Consider the following 19,354-nt stretch of genomic DNA (forward strand, 5'->3'; position numbering starts at 1 on the left):
TGTCTGTCTCTGATGCAGCGTTTTCTGCAGTATTGCTGGTCAGCAGTTTTGAGGGCCTCCTGGGAAGGCCCAGCTTTCTCTCAGGGCAGCTGTCCTGTTATTTGACACAACCCTTACTTAGGGACTGTAAACTATTAAGCTGTTTACCCCCTTGCTGTCACTGTCAGGCGAGAGAGGGTGATGTGCTCTCATCACCAGAAGAAGTCCCATCCTGCATTCTCTCTATTAAAAGGAGGCTCGATTCTTCTGGTATTTTGCACCAAGATTTGTTGTGTATCGTCGTCCTCATTCGGGCCTGAACTGTAACTCTGATCACATCTTCCATTTAAAAAAAAAAAAAAAAAATCCAGCAAGCTAAAATATGAATGGCCAGTTTCTTCCTTGTTATAACCTTTCAGTACATGAGAGAGGAGCAGGCTGGTCCCGTAGAGCCCTCAATCTTTAATAAATGGGTGTTTCTCCCCAGCCCACTCTTATCCTAGTGGATGGGCACATCAAACTTTCTGCTGGGGTGTGGCGAATCTTCCCACTCACTCATAGTCAGAATGCCACTTCTTGAAATTTGGCCTGTCTTGCCCCTCTGTTACGATAGGGGAGGCTGGGCCATATTTGAGTGAGTGGTGTTAAAATGCCCACTAACACACTGAGGCTCAAATTGAGAAATACTGCCCTGAAAGCTTTGGATATTAAGGTATGTGCTTTTAAAAGGTTTCCTAGGCTATGCAAAATTAGACAGCAGGCTCAAAAGACTGATTTACTTAAAGTAGAATGCGTTTATTGGAATCAATGTATTGATGGTCCCAGTTCCATCTAGATTACATTGGACAGTCCCATTTTGTAAGGGGGAGGGCTCAAAATTAAATAAATAAATTTTGCATTAGAACAATGCTAAATTAAGGCCTAACCCTGCTCCATGGAAGTCAATGGCAAAACTGTCAGGGTATGTCTACACTGCAATGTAAATCCAGGATTCAAACTCTGGCTCAAGCCTAACCCCCCTTCTATCTACATACACATCATGCTAACCCAAGGCTCTGAGTGAGGATCCTAGGACCCCACAAGGGTGGAGGGTTCAAACCGGGACTCGAATTCTACTAACCCTGGGCTTACAAAGCAGTGTAGATGTACCCTCAGAGAGCAGTTGCCCATTACATCCCTCTGTTGGCCTTCAGGAACTTCTAGTCTCTAGGCAGGACCCTAATACACATGAATGAATTGCAGTAATTGCTACTGGGAAATTTTGGCCCAGTAGCTGTGGCAGAAACACCTCTGGGCGGTGTACATGAAGCACCTGACAGCCAAAAGAGTTGCATGACTCCACTATACTGCTTTGAAATGGTATCGACTTGTCAGACATGCCTGACTGAAATCTGTTTATTCACCAGTAAAAGGACCTGCCAGTCAAAGTTGTAAATATCTGTCAGTTATTGAAAGGGTTTTCCCCATAAGCAAATGGGTTTTTTCATCAGCTCTGCAAATGAGTCCTGAAAGTTCCATGTTCATTAAACTTCCATTCAGAATTACAGAAATCCACAATTAAGGTCATGGCAACAGCCATTACTCTGCCTCTAGCTCCTGCTAATCAGCCACCCATATTAAGGGCTTAAAGAATTCCTTTATCTACTTCATTTGCACAGTTAGTTTGTGGAGTTGAGAAACTATAGCTTGTGTGGCTTTGGTTTTGTGTATCTCTCCCCTATACAAGTGTGGTCTCCGATCCTTAACTTTTGCTCCACCAGTGAATAGATTTGTAGCTATACGTCTGTGCTATACTTCACAGTGCTCTTATCCTGTCAGTTTCTGAATCCTGAATAGTTGTCTTGAATGTGGCCCCCTGTTGAGGAAGAGCTATAAAAGCCTGTCTCTTATCCGTGACAAGGGCATGGCCTTGAGGCAGGGAGGTGCACTTCAGTCTAAATCAGGGGTCTCAAACACGCGGCCCGTGAAGTTATTTCCTGTGGCCCACCATAGGCGCCGACTCCACCTGCCCCCGCCTTCCCTCCTCTCCCCAAGCGTGCTGCGTCCCCACTCCTCTGCCTACCTCCCAGCACTTCCTGCTGCTGAACTGCTGTTTGGTGGCATTTCCAGAAGGGAGGGGGGAGGAGCAGGGACGCAGTGTGCTCAGGGGAGGAGGCAAAGAAGAAGCGGGGCCAGGGCGGGGATTTGGAGGAGGAGTTGGAATAGGGCAGTGGCTCTCAAACTTTTTTATTGGTGACCCGTTTCACATAGCAAGCCTCTGAGTGCGACCTCCCTTATACGTTAAAAACTTTATATTTAACACCATTATAAATGCTGGAGGCAAAGCTGGGTTTGGGGTGGAGGCTGACCGCTTGGGACCCCCTGAGGGGTCCTGACCCCCAGTTTGAGAACCCTTGGAATAGGGGCAGGGAGGGGTCGGAATTGGGGCGGAGAAGGGGTGGGAAGAGGCAGGGCCTCATGGACTAGACGAGCAGTCTGAGGTATGAAGTTCAGCATGTATGATTCTTTGCTGTGAGTAGTTGGGAAGAATGTTTGTTAAAAGTGGCAACATATTTTGTTACTTTAAAAAGTTCCTGCCATTACAGCTACGTTGATAAACTCTTAGTGTAGATCATCGGTGTTACTGACTACATAAGGAATAGTTACAGGTGTTTATATTTTATTAAAACCCCTCTTCGCATTAGTTTTTAAAAAGTTAATACATTGACTTTTAACAGCATACTATATTACCCTTCATTTTTTACTATGCTTTTGTATCGTTGTATGAAGAGGTTTCAGTGATGCAGCCCTTGGGCCAATGTACTAGTCCTCATATGGCCCTTGTGGTGATTTGAGTTTGAGATCCCTGGTCTAAATGCTACGGTAACATGTTAGGGGTGCTCTGTACATGTATCTATGTAAATAGTTTATAGATAAGGTGCCAGTAGATGGCACTCAAGGTTATGTAGCATAGTTCCTGGGTTTTGTTGGACTGATAAAACATGCACTGTAAATGGTTTCCCCTATGCAACTCATTAAATCAGCTTTTGACACTATAGGCCTATCAATGACTGACTATAAGGTACTTAAGTTAGATGATCTGCTAGTTTCTGGAATCACCAGTGCAGAGAGATGTGTTGGTTGCATGTGAGATTGTGTCCTAGTTCTCAGTGGGTCTTGGGCAGAATTAAGGGTGTTCTATATGGATTCTCTAAACCAGGATCTGAACGCCTGTGCCTTTCCATACTGTCTAATATTCAGTATCTTTCCCTGAAGTGGAGTTTCAACAGGGAAAAACCAAGTGGCTGACTATGGTTTTGATTTTGTATTATGAGCATGTTGTAATTTTGAGTCTCCTCCCCTCCCCCCCCCCCCCCAAAAAAAAAAAAACAAAAACAAACAAAATACAAAAAAATTGAGATCTTAACTCTATAAGCCCAGGTTCAGGCAGCTTCATGTACTGAAACTCTTAGGCTATTGAATGATTTTATTTTTCTGAGGTGCTGGGCTCTTGTCTTTATGGTGTAAAACTTGCGTAGACTGTAGGTGAGAAAAGGCTAGCAGACCCCTTGGTTCATCCCTTGCTGCTATTCTTCCATGGGAGTTGGGGTCTGAGAGAGCACTGAGAGGAGGAGATGGCCTGGGTGCAGTGCTGTCTGTACGTGGAAAGGCTGGGACCCGGTGTCCTCAAGCAGGCTCCACAGGTGGCCCAGTAGTCCAGGGAGAAAAAGCTGCCAAACTACTATATTTCCCTTCCCTGCTGCTGCTTTTCCAGGGCAGCCTCTTCCTCTTGCTCATTGGACCTCAGTTCTCGGCTCCAGTCCCTACCCCCTAAAATCCATCTCCTTCTGCAGCCTGTGGCTTCCTTCATCTCACTCCCTCGACCCTGAAGTGAGGTGCTGATGCTGCTAGTGGCGAAGAGGAAGGCTGAGAGAGGTGCAGAGCAAGGAGGAGCCAGCTCTCGAGCCTGCCGCTTGCGCTCTGCCCCCGAAGCACAGAGGTAGGTTGGAAAGAGCTGCTCAGAGGAAGGACAAAGGCACAGATGAGCTGCCTGGAAACAGGTGAGAGTTGTTCTAGGAGCATATTACATCTAGAGAAAACAAAATCTGCAGCCAGAAGCTGGGAGAACCCTGCTCCCAGGAGGGGCCTTGTGGCTTGCGCAGAGAAGCTATGCGCACTCTGCAGCCAGAAAAAGCCTGCTGGTGTGTATTTGAGGAAAGATAGCAAAGAGATCAGGTGTTTTAGTGCTTGGCCGAGACTCACGGGTAGAAGACGTGCCCGACAGAATACGCTGCATCCTTGGTCCAGTCAGTGGCCGAGTTCACCTCTCACACTTGGAACGTTAAGTGCTTTAACCTGGTAGGTTTCGTTATTAAATCACCAGACCTCCAGCTAAAGGAGCAGATTCCAAAGGCATTGCTGGAACTCCCTGGGGTAATGAGACTTATGTTGTAGTGCAGCCGCAGCAGTGCTGTCCCAATGTAGCTTGTATTACTGTCAGACTGTGCTATAGTCCACATGGATATAAACACACTGGAGCGAAAACAACTGAACTTTATCAAAAGCTGATCACCTGAGAACTCTGCAGAAGGGAAACAGAAGCTTGCAAAGATGAACACAGTGTCGCAAGCTGTTGTACCACCACAGTCAGAAGCCATTTACTTGCACGAATATCTTTGGCTCAGTCTATTCACAGACTTTCCAATAGGTAGAGTCCAGAATCACTGCAGTTTGCCACCTAGGCTCACAGGAAGTTATAGGAGTAAATGGGGGGAAACTGTTTGCCAGAATTATGGAAAAGACAATAGGTGGAGGATGGAGGGTTACATAATGGAGGTTCTGGGTTATATAATGTGTGTGTGTATATATGTGTTTGCATAGTAGCTCTCCATCTCTTTAATCACCTATTCTCCACCGTCTGTCTCTTCCATGACTGTGGCAAACCAACTTCTGATCCCTCACTTCCATAACCTGGTCCCTGGCTTGACTTGCCTCTAAGGGCAGGTTACAAGTGGTGAACTCCACCAAGTGACTTATGCTATTTTGCTAGCCCCACTATGGTGAGGATCTTAAAGCACTTAAGTCTCAGCTTCCTATGAGACGTGTGTGTACCTATTTTACAGCAGGGAAGGCTCAAGACTACATTCAACATTTTCACACTGGCCACTGATTTTTGGGTGCCCAGCCTGAGAACTTTGTAGGCCTGATTTTTAGAAGTGCTGGGCATCAAACTCCAGGGTGAGGTCAGGATGTGCAGTTCCTTTGAAAATCAGCCCCAATCTCAAGTTGAGCACCTAAAATCAGTGGTCACTGTTCAAAGTGTTGACTGTAACTTATCTAACAGCAGTGGCTGAGCTAGGATTAGAAGCCAGATCTCCTGAGTCCCATTCCTAGGCCTTCTCCTTTCACTGGTTAAGGAGGGTATAAGAACAAGCCAGTACTGGGCCCGGTTTTCAGGGCAGGGCCTCCATATCACTTGCATATGCAAACAGTGGTGCTTCAGGGGCAGCAGCTATGTTTCTGGAGTTCAAATAGATGAAGGTGGAGGCCCTAGTTTTGTAGGGGTGGCCTTTGGGTGAGGAAGAGTTGACTTCCATTTCTCTTGTGGGCTGCGAAGAAGAATTGGTTAATCCAGCCTAGGAGTGTGGGCACCAGATGAGGAGGCTGTATATTAGGAAAAATTCCTCAGGTGCTGGCCAAAGGCTATTTTCCCTCTGAGTCAGTGTTTTCTGGGAGGCTCTCTGCTGCTGAGCACTTTCCCGCTTGCTGTGGGAGAGTGGGCTTGATAGGGCAGCATAGCCCGTGGTTCTATCACTTCAGCAAGCCATTTTCCTCCCAGCTGTGGGAGGGGAGAGTGCTGCCTCAGCAAGATTGCTGCTGTGTTCTCTGCAGAGGCTGTCAGGTTGCACAAGGAACAGAGGACTCTTGATTCAGAACGGCCTTTTCAGGCTTGATGCCTATAAGAAGGGGCTCAAAATGGCCATCAAAAGGTCACCTCTCCTACCTCTGAAACCCTAGGAGGGAGAAATCAAACGGGAATTTGGGGAGACCAAAGATGTTACCATCTGAGTAGTTATCAGTTCTGCTCTGTGACTAAGGGTGGCGGGGAGAAACCAAGTGGGTCATGAGCTTAGATGGGGGGAGGACCGATAAATGAAAGACTAGGGACAAGATGGCCCAGGGCCAGCTCCAGCCACAGGAGAGCTTGTGTTTGAATGGCATGTTACTAGTGTGTGTAAAGAATAGATTGAATGAATATAGCAGACTAGTCAGTTCCAAAAAAGACAACAGTGAGTATTAAACCATTTAATTTTCAAACCACTCACATGCATAATGTTCTTTTACAGTGTTAAAAGAAAGAAGAAAATGCAATTTGTTTTTAATACAAACAGAATTTCAAGTATACATTTATAGAATTTTCAAAGGTTCCTAACCAAGTTGCTACGTTTTCATTCACATTGTTCTTAAAGCTGTTTGCTGAGAGCTTTTTCTAAACTGATTTAAATGTTTTGTACAATTGTATATCTTCCCCCTTATGTCTTAAACCCTGGTCCTCTTGCTTCCCTTCCCTATCAGCACCATCAACAATTAGTGTGGGCTAGCAGCCACGCACCAGCTAGCCCTCACTAAGTGCTGGTGTGTGCCTGAGTCACAGAGAGGAAAGGAAGGTTAGAGGACCAGCTTGGGCGAAGCTTGTAAAATCATTTAAGACCAGTTCCAATCTTCACAAATTACACATAGCAGGGCCCCACTTCAACCTACTGCAGACTCAGTGTGAACGTCACCTTTTTAAAATAAGGAATCTAACAATGCCCCACGCCGAAAAAAAAAAAAAAAAGAAGTTAGTACAGCATGAAACTTCTTACCTGTGAAAATAGTCTCAAGTGTTAGGACAGGTGTCATACACCAGCTTCAGATTCATAGGTCAGCATTTTAAAGAGATGTCCCACTTATTATATTTTTGGTTACTCTAAACACCAGGCAACAGCAGGGTCCATGTGAGACAAGAATAACATTTGGACTTTAAAACCATAGAACTGAGTAGGGCTGCATCTACACTTAAAAAAAACAACAACAACAAAAACCAGTAACAGCTCTGTTGTGGCTCAGTCCTGTTAGCCCAGAGTTAAGCCTCGGCTGTGTTGATGGTCCATCTGCTGTACTTAGGGTGAGCAGATGTCCCGATTTTATAGGGACAGTCCTGATTTTTGGGTCTTTTTCTTATATAGGCTATTACCCCCTGTCCTGATTTTTCACATTTGCTGTCTGGTCACCCTAGCTGTACTATAACTGGTAACTTCTGACCTATTATAAATGGGTGTTAAACACGCTCTACAGTGGACGGCACTTTTTTTAGGCCCACTTGTATATAAAAGCATTCACACAGATCGATTTGTGCCTGTTCAGAGAACACTCTCGCCATGCTGAGCTACAGCCACGGTTGCCGGGGTGGGTAATCCCCTGGGTTTTTAGTGTAGCCTGGGCCGCAATCTTGCACAGGGAGGGGATGCTGAGGTAGGAGGTAGAGCTGCATTTGCTTATGAGGCTGCAGCAGGCAATGGCAGCAGCCAAAGGTTTAGCAACATCACTCCCTCCAAAACTCTCTTGCTAAAACAATCCAGCTGCATGTACAAGTGGCTACAAAGCCAGCAACAGCTACACCCATCTTAAGATTTAAAGTGCATTTCTTCAGGCATGGGGTTTTTCTTCCTTAACGTAACCTAGGTAAAGTGCTGTTCTCATTGGAAAAGGGACTTTGTAAAAATGGCACCTTTTTACTTAGCGGGTCTGTTTCTCCCCTGTGTACTCAGTCAGATCTGCTGCCTAGTGCCTAAAATAAGGTATTTATTGCTTTTCACACCTGTCAGCGCTGCAGTAGAGAGAGGAAGCTGGATTCTTCCCCTAGGGTAACAGGATTAACTCAAATTTCAGAGTAGCAGCCGTGTTAGTCTGTATCCGCAAAAAGAAGAAGAGGAGTACTTGTGGCACCTTAGAGACTATATGCATCTGAAGAAGTGGGCTGTAGTCCACGAAAGCTTATGCTCTAATAAATTTGTTAGTCTCTAAGGTGCCACAAGTACTCCTCTTCTTCTTTTTGAGGATTAACTCAGTTCCAACCGCAGGAAGTTAAGCCCACAGTGTTACAGGTCTAACACTGGCCTTTGGCCTTCATTATTAGAGCATGAACAAGCCAGAAAGCACCCAGCTTTACTTTCAGAACCAAAAGGTAGTTTGTAGGGCTGTCTGTTAGAAAAAAGATCTTGCTTGTAAACCAAAGCTGGAGCTGGGGAGAATGAATGCACAACCCCAGGTGCTATTTTCACAAAGTCACTTAACAGAGCAGTCCTGCATTTTAAAAACACAGGTGGGGCAAAATTTAAATCTGTGTCCTACATCAGTGGTTCTCAACCTGTGGGCTGTGGACCCCTGGGGTGGGGGGAAAGGGGCACAGACTATGTCTAGGGTCTACAAAAGACTTTAAACTACATGTATAGATAACAGATTCCCCAAGGCAGTCCACATCTCCAGTTGGAATTTTTTAGGGGTCTGCAAATGAAAAAAGGTTGAGAACCACTGTTCTACATAAAAGCTTTGTACATAGCAACATGTGTAGGCATGGCAACCTCAGCACTCAGCTAGAGGGAGGTAGTTACTGTCCTGTACGTCTTCTGCAGCGTGATGCAATGCAGTGGGTGGAGTGATTACTCCAGAAAACCACCACCACACAAATCTTTTCCTCTGTTTTTCTAAGGACAAAGTTACCCCAGTTCTTTTCTATTGAAAACGTATTCAATCCTCCCCCTCTAAAGGGTTTCTGTATTTTAGAAATTGATTGTCAGTTTAGTATATTATGAATCAAATTTGATTAGCAAATAGCAATAAAAAGCCACTTATAGTAAGTTTAAATTACTTTAGTAACTAAATGCTCCATTCTCCTTCGGCCCACACCCATTCATCACTATGCATGGGTGGAGATTTCTCAGTCAGAGCTATCTTCAGTGTTATCATGCGACTGCAGAGGACAACATTTGATGCAAGAGGCAATTTTCCTGGACACACTCACAAAGGAAAAAAGAGCCAGTAGCCCCCCAGCCTGAGGCTGAGGCTCACATTCACAGCCTCGTGTAGAAAAGATGGGGGTGAGGTTGGGAAATGGGAGGTTTGGTCAGGAGGAGGGGGGCGAGAGCGCCCTCCATGGGGACAATTCCAGATCAAATACAGGCTCAGATGCCAAGGTTGGGGGGGAGGAGGGGATGGGACCTGGGCCTTGCTTTCACCCTTCCCCCACAAAGCGCTGTTTAGAATAGCTTGCTTTCAATTTCAAGAATAAAAATTGCTACTACGTTGTTTCCTTCTTTTGTCACTCATCTGCCCTCCCCTTATGCACAGCCCAAGGTGAGGAATCACAGTACAACTGGAACTCTCAGTGCCAGAGCCAACACATCTCATGCTTTAAAAAAGGCTGGGGGCAAGTCCATATGTCTCCATGTTTTCCTCCAAGAGAGAGGTTGATTTGCATACTGCATTGCCAGTCTAAAAATCAATGAGCAACTTTACACACAGAAGCATAAAAGAAACAAATTATAATTGAGAAGGGAAAAAATTTCCCCATTCAATTTAAAAACACTTCCCTGATTCAGTTGTCCTGCTGAAGCTGTAGCCCCAGAATCCTTTGCAAGTCATGTGGTGCTAAGGGAGGTTACTCAGTAAAGCCAAAGGGAATGCGTCTCTGGTGCGTGGCATTATACGATTAATGCAAAACTCCACTCTCTATGCCATACAGCTGATCTCAGCTCAGACATGCTGCTTTCCTTAGAGGCAGAGAGCCCCCACGTGAATGTTCCTAATGCTTAGGAAGAACAGAAGCGCATCGCACCAAAAATCTAGAGCCACTGTGGCAGATATGAGACAAATTGTGCCCTAAGCCTGTATTTTGAGTGTAACCAGGCAGCACACTACATTAACTGAATTCTACCACTGCATTTTAACAGAGTAATGTAAGTCATCGTGAACTTGAGGGTGCTTCAAATTTATATTGCAACAAACTTGAAAGGATTCTGGGGGGGAGGAGAGAATTCCTCAGCAGAAAGAGAGAGTAGTGGAATGTTTCAAACCTTTTTATAAAATCAGAGTTCAATGAGCATTTCATTGTCAACACTTTGTTAATATGAAGCTTACATAATGTCTGGCTTCAAATACAAACTGGACCTGGCTCTTGCTGACCACTCCCACCCCGTTAAGTCAGTGTGGTAGGTGTGTTCACATACTGATTTGCATGAAATAAAGCTATTAAATAAAAGCTTCACAGTAACCCAGAGAGCTTCCATATATGTGAAAACCCTAAGGGGTATAGCATCATGGGAGGCACAAATTCCCATTTGTACTAAATGCCCTAGACATCTGGATTAAAAACAGGCTCCCCACCCCTCTGCTGGCTTTATGCACCTCACAATGTACAATTTTTACTAAGCACAACAAAAACTTAGAAACTGCTGAAGTGATATGATCAGGTTAAAAAAATCACTATCAAAAATGGTCTTTGTCCAAGGTAGGTTTTTAAGCTTTTTCAGATTTAATCATTTAAAATTTACTTTCCCCCATTTATACCATTATTTTCTGTATTTCACTACGATTGCCTGAAACTAGACTGACCCGTTTCACTCTTCTCTCCCACCCCCATATCTGTTTCTCATGCCCTATCCCATGGTGGTGTATTTGAAATCCAAACCCAACAGGGATGTTTTAAATAAATACAGTTCCCTGCAATACAAAAATAATGAAAATACTTATTCATGGGGGGGGGTCTGAGTTTTTAAAGATGGGTTTATACAAACCAAGCTAAATATGGGGCTTGATAAACCTGACAGTGCCCATGGAAAAATAATGTAGAGGCTTGTTTTTTTTATTACTGTCTTAGATGACTATTCATGTAATCAGAATATGTAAAATTGAACAAGGAAGTTGCACAGCAGTGTTTAAAGATACCTGAATATGTTTCAAAAGTGTCACTGATATGAATGGGACAGCTCTTGGGAGAGATCATTTAAATGATAAATACAGCCTGGTTTATTTGTAAACCAAGGAAAATCAGGGCTGCAGTCTGACACAGGAAACAGCAGATTTCTATGGCATGTTTTAGGTAAGAAATGTAATTTCATGGATGTACCCATCCATTACTGATTATGCAAAAGATAGAGAGCTAAGGCAAGATTTTCAAAGGCACATACTCCACTTGTCCCTAGGGAATTAGTCATATTTTAAAGTGGTGCATGTGTTTGGAAACTACTCTTTGCTAGTCCACTACAATTCACTTTGTCTTCACTTCAGTGCTGACACAATCCTCTCGGTCATTCTCCCATTTAAACTCAGATTATCAACTGCTTAGAAATAGAGTCTGTAGCATTTAAATTTCAGAGAAAGGGATTTTTAGTCACTTAGGGAATCTGGATGCTTAACTGCCATTAATTCTAATGCCTCAGGCAGCACTGAGGATTTCAGCCAGTGATTGAAACACCTCTGGGGACAAACCCTGCTGCACCTGATGCAGCTATACCGCACACATTTTAAAAAGCTTGCCATCACTTCCTGACCTTGGCTAGAAAAATTAAGTGCAGTATTACAGCAGCTCCCTGCAGCTGCACTGGTGGCAGCAATGGTATCAGCACTAGTTTAGCCAGGGTTCAGGCACCTTGCCCCTCATGCATGACACAGTGGCCAAGAGGCCAGAAATGCCTGTGCCAGTGGCTTAACATTGCTGCAGCTGTACATTGCTGGTTGTTGCTGAAAAACAGTACACGTATTAGGATAGAGGTACCACTGGGTGCTCCTAAATGAACCTAGGTTTTTAATTTGCTCCCTCCCTATGCACAACATCTGAAACATGCTAGAGACAAACAGTTCTTTCCCATCAATATTTGCAGGTGCATTTCATTCCCATTCTCCCCAGTGCTCTTGCTGGCTACCACCAGAAACAGGCAAAGCAACTGAAACACCCTCAGAAACAACTGTGGAACTACATGATCTAACTCCTTGTCTTGGCCCAGCTGGCTTCTCTCCCCACGTTTTGTCATTATCATGCTAATGCCACCAAACCAACCTTACTTTCCACTTTATTTCTGTTTACACTTTACAGACATCCTCTCACTGCTTACCCAATGGCCCGGGTTGGGAAGAATCCGGCACGAGATCTAGGTGGACACGTCCGTCAGACAGTTCCATTACTTTTGCAGCAAACTGCTAATGTCTCCAATCAGCTTGTGTAACTGCTCAGTGTTTTAAACACTATACACAGTCTGCAACACTCTCTTCTCCAGGTGCCAAAACAGGCTCTGCATGCTAAGCAGAGAGATGCAGGTAGCACAGCTCTTAACATGATCCTGGTTTTCCCTTTGAAGGCCATAAGCGTACACATCCCAGTCACCCACCCACCAACTCCATAAAACACAAAGCTTTAAAACTGGGACTCAAATACACCCTGCTCACGTTAATAACAGCACAACTGTGTTTGGGATCCATCACCAGTGAAAGGCCACTTCCCATTTGCACAAGGCAACAGGCCTTTGCCAGGTGGGAATTTGTGCCTGCCTGTAGGATTTGTGGACTGCTTAGCAACAGAGATATACTGCAAGAAAAAAAGCGGGCTCATGTGCACCAGCAGCAAACTGAGCCATGCACGGGATTCGCTGAATGAGTCAGTTTGTTATCAGATGAAGTTTTTTGCTAATGCTGCTCTAGCAACACACACTTCCCTCCCTAGCGAGGATTGGACTAGCTTGGCAAAGCCTGACATTCCAGCAGGGGGTGCTGGTCTGAGTCCAACAACCGCTCTTCCCTCTCATCTCCATCCCCACCCCTGGCCTGACTTGCTATTTCACCATCACTTAACACACAGTCAAGCGGCCTGCACCCTGTTTAGTGTATTATTGCTTTATAAAAGCAGAACTAGGTGCCCATCCCAAATGCTGGGCTCCCTGGCCTAATTTAATTTCATAAAGTTTAAAGGCTCCTTTTCCCAATGTGAAATAATTACCTACCAGTGGACAAAACAGCTCCAGCCTGAACTCCCCCACAGCTGGAGTTGGGGGATGGAGGGGAGGGGGAAGGCAGACTTTGTACTGTACCCTGAAGGTTAACAGATCTGGACTCTGGCAGGCTGGGGGAGTGTGAATTTAAAATTAGGCCTCCTCCCAGAGAGCACCATACTAGCAAGTCCCTGCCCAGCTAGAGCAGTGATTCTCAAACTTTTGTACTGGTGACCCCTCTCCCATAGCAAGCCTCTGAGTGTGACCCTCTTTATAAATTAAAAACACTTTTCAATATATTTAACACCATTATAAATACTGGAGGCAACACGGGGTTTGGGGTGGAGGCTGACAGCTTGCGACCCCCCAGGTAATAACCTCATGACCCCCTGAGGAGGTCCCTATCCCCAGTTTGAGAACCCCTGATCCAGAGGAAGGGGGGTTGGCTCACTGTGCTCTCAGCTGTGGCCCTATGGCATGAAGAGAGGGGTGGTCTCTCAGACAGGACTTCACTGTGCCATCTGCACAATTTAGGCTGGGACAATCGGCCTTAGTGAACGGCTGGCCAGCTGTGCCCTGAGCGTCACCAATGCCAGCAGCTCTGCCTTAATGACTTTTCTGGTCTGGGGGTGGGTGAGTTCAGTATTTATTCCTGGTTCAACTACCTTGAAAGGGGACATACATGAGCTGTGATACGCGGATTCAAGGATGGTACCTAGATTCTTGGTTACTGTAGTGGCTGCCATAAGTGCTTGTAGTGCGTTGTCCCCTGAAATGCTATTCTATCATTTCCTACATATCTGATTTGCTGTGAATATCACCACAAATATCCATAGGCATCCGATAGCAAGAGGACCTAGGGAGAAATTATTGTTCGTCTCTCCTTAGTGGCAGAAACATACAAATTGCTGAGCTACAACAGGGCTTTAGCCCTCTCTAGAGAGAGACCAATAGGCCCTGCACTGAAAGTGCATACATAGAGCTATATTCACACACACACACACACACACACACACAAACACACACCTAAAGTTACACCAACAATGTGTGTGGATGTGCAAATAGGTAAAGGCTCAGGCAAACATACAAGGGAACATAAAATGGGTAACTGTGCAGTTACTTGTGTGTGCAAAAGCATATTTTACTGGCATACCATGAGGGCTTTTTAGAAACATTTAGACTTACAAATTGATTTGGACACTTGAAATGGAAGCCCTGGAACAATGAGACCACCGGGCCCATTAAGGATTTGTAAATGGAACTCTCCAGCCATTTTCTCCTTCACAGATGTCTAAATGGTAGTGGGTAGAGCAGCCCATTTCACCATGTGGAAACTGAACCATTTGACTATATATAATACAGTGACTGGCATTTGGGGCCAATCCTGAATGACTACCGTCTTGCTAAAAGTGGATTTTGGTCATCATTTGCAATGATCACTGTGAAAGACTAATTAAAATGTCTTTTTCTGGGGTTCAGTTCTGTGATGACCCTGCTCTGGTCCCTCTAGTAATTCCATTCTCACATGGTGTCAAGTATCAGAGGGGTAGCCGTGTTAGTCTGAATCTGTAAAAAGCAACAGAGGGTCCTGTGGCACCTTTAAGACTAACAGAAGTATTGGGAGCATAAGCTTTCGTGGGTAAGAACCTCACTTCTTCAGATGCAAGTAATGGAAATTTCCAGAGGCAGGTATAAATCAGTATGGAGATAACAAGGTTAGTTCAATCAGGGAGGGTGAGGTGCTCTGCTAGCAGTTGAGGTGTGAACACCAAGGGAGGAGAAACTGCTTCTGTAGTTGGATAGCCATTCACAGTCTTTGTTTAATCCTGATCTGATGGTGTCAAATTTGTTCACACCTCAACTGCTAGCAGAGCACCTCACCCTTCCTGATTGAACTAACCTCGTTATCTCCATACTGATTTATACCTGCCCCTGGAGATTTCCATTACTTGCATCTGAAGAAGTGAGGTTCTTACCCACGAAAGCTTATGCTCCCAATACTTCTGTTAGTCTTAAAGGTGCCACAGGACCCTCTGTTGCTCCATTCTCACAGCATCTGTGGTCAGTTTTTAGGTACCCGCCTCCTGATTAAGCTGAACACCTACAATGGCTTTAATTTCAACCACTGCACTGGAGCCATTAACCCTCTTGACCACACTGGAGCAATGGAAACCCTCATGCAAAAAGGGTTTCAAAGAGATTTAATAATTAGAAGACAGAATTTAGTATCTGCCCATGGTGAGAAGTGCTTTTCTACTCTGAAGCTTTCAAATAACTGGGCTGGGTCCAGTTCTCATTGAAAAATAGCAATTTTCTGATCAGTCTGGGACTCTGTGGTAGAGAAACCAACACAGAGGGCTTCACCAAGCTCCATGAAATCCATGCTGGTGGCCAGACAATTCATCCAACAGGCTTGGCTGCGGAACCAACCAACAAGACATGTTCGCTCTTGATGTCCAAGGTAGCAGAATCTGTAGTCAGCCATCTACACTGGAGAGAGACACTAAAGCCAAAGCACTCATGCAAGAAGGTGGCCAGTCACAATGAAAACTGTAGAGGAAAAGCTAATTGCCATATTCAGCAAGCTTCAGTACTTGATGTTCCCACTCCGTCTCTGGTATATGCTGGCTCTCCTCACACACAACTGCAGTCCCTTAACCTCTCTCCCCACATTTTATAACATGCCCCTTACTTGTAACACTGATATCAGCCTGCCCTAGAGACCCACCTAGAGACGGGCACTGAACGATATTAACTATAAACAAAAAGTGCAAAAAAGTCATTGTACTGGAAAAAAGTCTGTAGTTTTTGCAGCCAAATTTCCAGGACAAGCATTAAAGCTGTAAAACAATGTGGCACATTCACACTAAATGATTCTATGCAATCAAGATGGTCACAGCTGATGTGGATGCAGTGCCATAAACATGCATTTACAAACATTAAATAGCCAGACCGCCCACCAAAACCTTTGCCTGGAGTATCTTTACTAAGCCCCTGTGCAATCAGGGTGGGGGTTTATAGCTGATTTAAATTAGTGTAATTTTAAATGTATTCTGCCCGTTTCCAAGAAAAAAAAGGGCTATTTTCTTGTTAATGAAAGTGACATGATTTAAAACTATTTTAGCACAAAGATGAATAGAAGTACCATGTACACCTTAAATATTTGTCCATTTGTTCAACGATTCTTTTCTGCCCCACTGGGATATTTATTCTTTGGTGTGTGTCCTCCCAGGATCCTATATTATTTCCCTTTAACTGGTTTATTACAGTGGCTCCTGCTAAAGACAACTGCACTTAGGGGTTCACTAGTGCAGTGGTTCTCAACCTGTGGTCCGTTAACTACGTCCAAGAGCTCTGCAAAAGACTTGGCCTGAAATCTGACTGAACAGAATTCAACATACATTCAGACAATAGATTTCCAAAGGGGTCTGCACCTCCATTTAAAATTTTGTAGGGGGTCTGCAAATGAAAAAAGGTTGAAAACCACTGCACTAGTATGTCCATTATAACCTCAGAAGAGACTCAGGCTGACTGCAAGCTGAGGTTTACTATGGGAAGCCTTGGCCTAATGGAATTTTTTCCTCACAAAACTGACGTATGACAAAGCTCCTTGGGGCAGGAACGATGTCTTCCTATGTGTTTGTACAGTGTCTAGCACAATGGAACAACCAGTCCTCACAGAATAGTATCCAGCGGTCACAGTCAGAAACTGGTTAACTTAAATATTTTTGTATTTGCCAGATATGAACAGGAGAGCCTTCCCCCACTCTTCACTGTCTATTAGGAGTCTCTGGAATCAGTAAATGCAAACTGGACTGTACCTAGCTGGCCTGAAACACCCCATCTTGCTAACAGGCATTGATTATATTGGGGAATGCACAGTGAGTTCTGCTAACTCACAGAGGTAGGTGGCTCATTACCCCACTGGATACAAGGGAAGAGGGAGTAGCTTTCTAGAAGGAGGCAATCTAGGGTATGGGCTGAGCAATGCAGCAGGAGGAACACTGAACAGCCAAGCCTGGAGAGAAGTTTTGAGCTACATATGTTATAGTTAATTTCTGTGGTAATAAAACAGAACCCTGTGAGAGGAGTGAGTTTGGACTCTATACCGTGTGTGGACTGTTTTTGTGAGCAGACTGGGACAGATACCTGCTCACATAGACCAAACACCATTCCGTATTCATTCCCCCCTGCCCTCCATTTCCATTGAAGTGGTACAAGTATAGTGAGATCAGAGGACTCTCTCTCCAGTGAGTGACACAATAACTATCAGTTGGGAGCCTGATTTCCCAGTCCTACCAAGTAAAAACATGTCTAAATTACAGTGATGAATGACCTACTATTGCAAAAAGAGTACACATTTCAGAATATGCTCCATAATTATCTGAATACAACAAAACCTAGCTGGCATGGCTAACAGAAAAGCCTAGTGTCTCAGAGTTTTTCAAAGTGAAAAGCCATGCCAGCACCATGCAGCTTCTTGGATCAACGTATTCTTAACAATTAACCCTCTGATTCACCAGCTAGAGACTTAGGGCTTTGTCTACACACTGCCACAATGTGCACTAGAGGGGTGTGAATTCTAAAGCACACCAAAGGTGTTGTACGCTAAGTGGCCTGCATGGGCCCTGCAGGCATGCACTCAAAGTACCCTAGTCCACCTTAACATAGTACTGCTTGTAATTATAAATAATTATTCCTTTCCATGGTGGTGCACTTTAGAATTCACTCTCCTCTACTGTGCATGGCTGCACCATGTAAACCAGCACTTAGCTTTAGCAGGGAACCGGATACAAATGCTGCAATACTTCTCATAGGACCCATCTGCATTACAGATTAAATAGTCAGGGGAATAATCACATTATAGTGCAGACAATGCTTTACCTCTGTTCCATACCAGGCTAAAGCCCTGACTCAGCTGTACTGGTGGCATAGGTGGTCTCTTAAGGACTGTAACAGGCTAAGAATGCACACGTATGTGACTGCTCAAGGTAGGTTAATAACCACTTCTCTGCAATCTAACAGTCATTTCATTATTGGCCAATCACAGCGGTAGTAACTAATGTTCTACTGTGGCTACAAGAGAGTCAAAATGATTCGACAGACGCAATTTGCTTTGCTAATGTCACTGCTTGTCAGCTTTCCCTTTCCCATCATGCCAAGCAGGGATTTGTCAATAGCCAGTAGACCTAAAGGGTGCTGCTATCAGATGCAAAAGAAAAGCAGCTCATTTCAATGCACAAAAGAACTAGCAAACAGGCGAAGCTATAATACCGAGAGCCATCAGCCCCGATGCCATCCCTCTGATCTCATCTTGAGAGCTCTCTGGTCAGCCACCACAATAAGATACGTGCCTCTTCTGAAGTGGCTGTGAAACCCTCTTTAGGGACTGTCAGCTGCCAGGGGTGTGGATTGTAATGGGGTAATCTGTCCCATCTAATTAGATACTAACCGTACAAGCCACACTTAGAAAAACTCTGAGACACTAGGGAAGATACCAGAGAAACCAGTAAGAGATTCAAAAGGAGAAAGCTTGTTTCTCCAAAAATATAAATATTTAACTATTTTGGAAGAGAAAAATACAATTTAGAAATTTATTTTTTTAATCCATAATCCATTCTCTTCCCCACCCAGTCTCAAAGGTTTCAAGGTTCAGATTCCTAAGAGATTCACCAACGCTGGGTCTCAAGTCAGAAATCTGGATGTAAATAAGACATCTAAGAACTGCTCAGAATCATCCCCTACAAGTGCCCTTCTGCTGCCAAGATGTGTCATCTAGCAAGCTACAGTTAGTGACCAGATTAAAACTAAAGTTCGATTAGACTACTGCAGCGCAACTTAATATTGAAAGGTTTATACATCCCTAATGATAGCTGGAGTAAGAAAAATTCTGCTTTCTTCATCCAAGGCTTCTTTTCTCCCCACCATAACATATTTATCCATTGCAATCATTCCCAGGGCATACAAGATACCAAAGCGCTGGATGGTGACATTGATGATACAGCCGAATCACAGACTGACTGACTTTTATGAACAAGAACAAAATAAATTAAAGGAAACAGTAGTAACTTCTTCACAGTTTGGAGGAGGAGAACACAGCAAGAAACCTGAAATCTTAGAATCCCCAGGAATAGGAAGTAAAATAAAGCAATGAAGATTCTGGCTAGGAATATTTTGAGTTTACATCAGAAGTTAAGACTGAAGATTCACGCCAGAAGCAGAGATCTTACCTGCCATGGAGAAATGGTACAAAGCACATCAGACTCCTTTCTGTCAATGGGCCAAATTCTGGTCCCATCAAAGTCAATGGCAAGATTTCCAGTGACTTCAATGGGACCAGATTCAGCACAATTACACTAAAACAATAGGTCCCA

The 19,354-nt window shown here is 44.3% G+C and overlaps 1 long non-coding RNA gene across 2 annotated transcripts; it reads left to right on the forward strand.

Moving 5' to 3' along the window:
• Nucleotides 1-3,812: 3,812 nt before the first annotated feature.
• LOC122173809 (uncharacterized) lies at nucleotides 3,813-19,076 on the forward strand. Of its 2 annotated transcripts, none has more exons than XR_010590035.1 (4): nucleotides 3,813-4,019; nucleotides 16,722-16,884; nucleotides 17,881-17,971; nucleotides 18,939-19,076. It is a non-coding gene; the product is annotated as an uncharacterized LOC122173809 (long non-coding RNA). The 2 variants fall into 2 exon arrangements; XR_010590036.1 differs by having other exon boundaries at nucleotides 3,813-3,958.
• Nucleotides 19,077-19,354: the final 278 nt, after the last annotated feature.

The sequence above is a fragment of the Chrysemys picta genome, chromosome 8 (assembly GCF_011386835.1).
Source record: "Chrysemys picta bellii isolate R12L10 chromosome 8, ASM1138683v2, whole genome shotgun sequence".
Lineage (NCBI taxonomy): Eukaryota > Metazoa > Chordata > Testudines > Emydidae > Chrysemys > Chrysemys picta.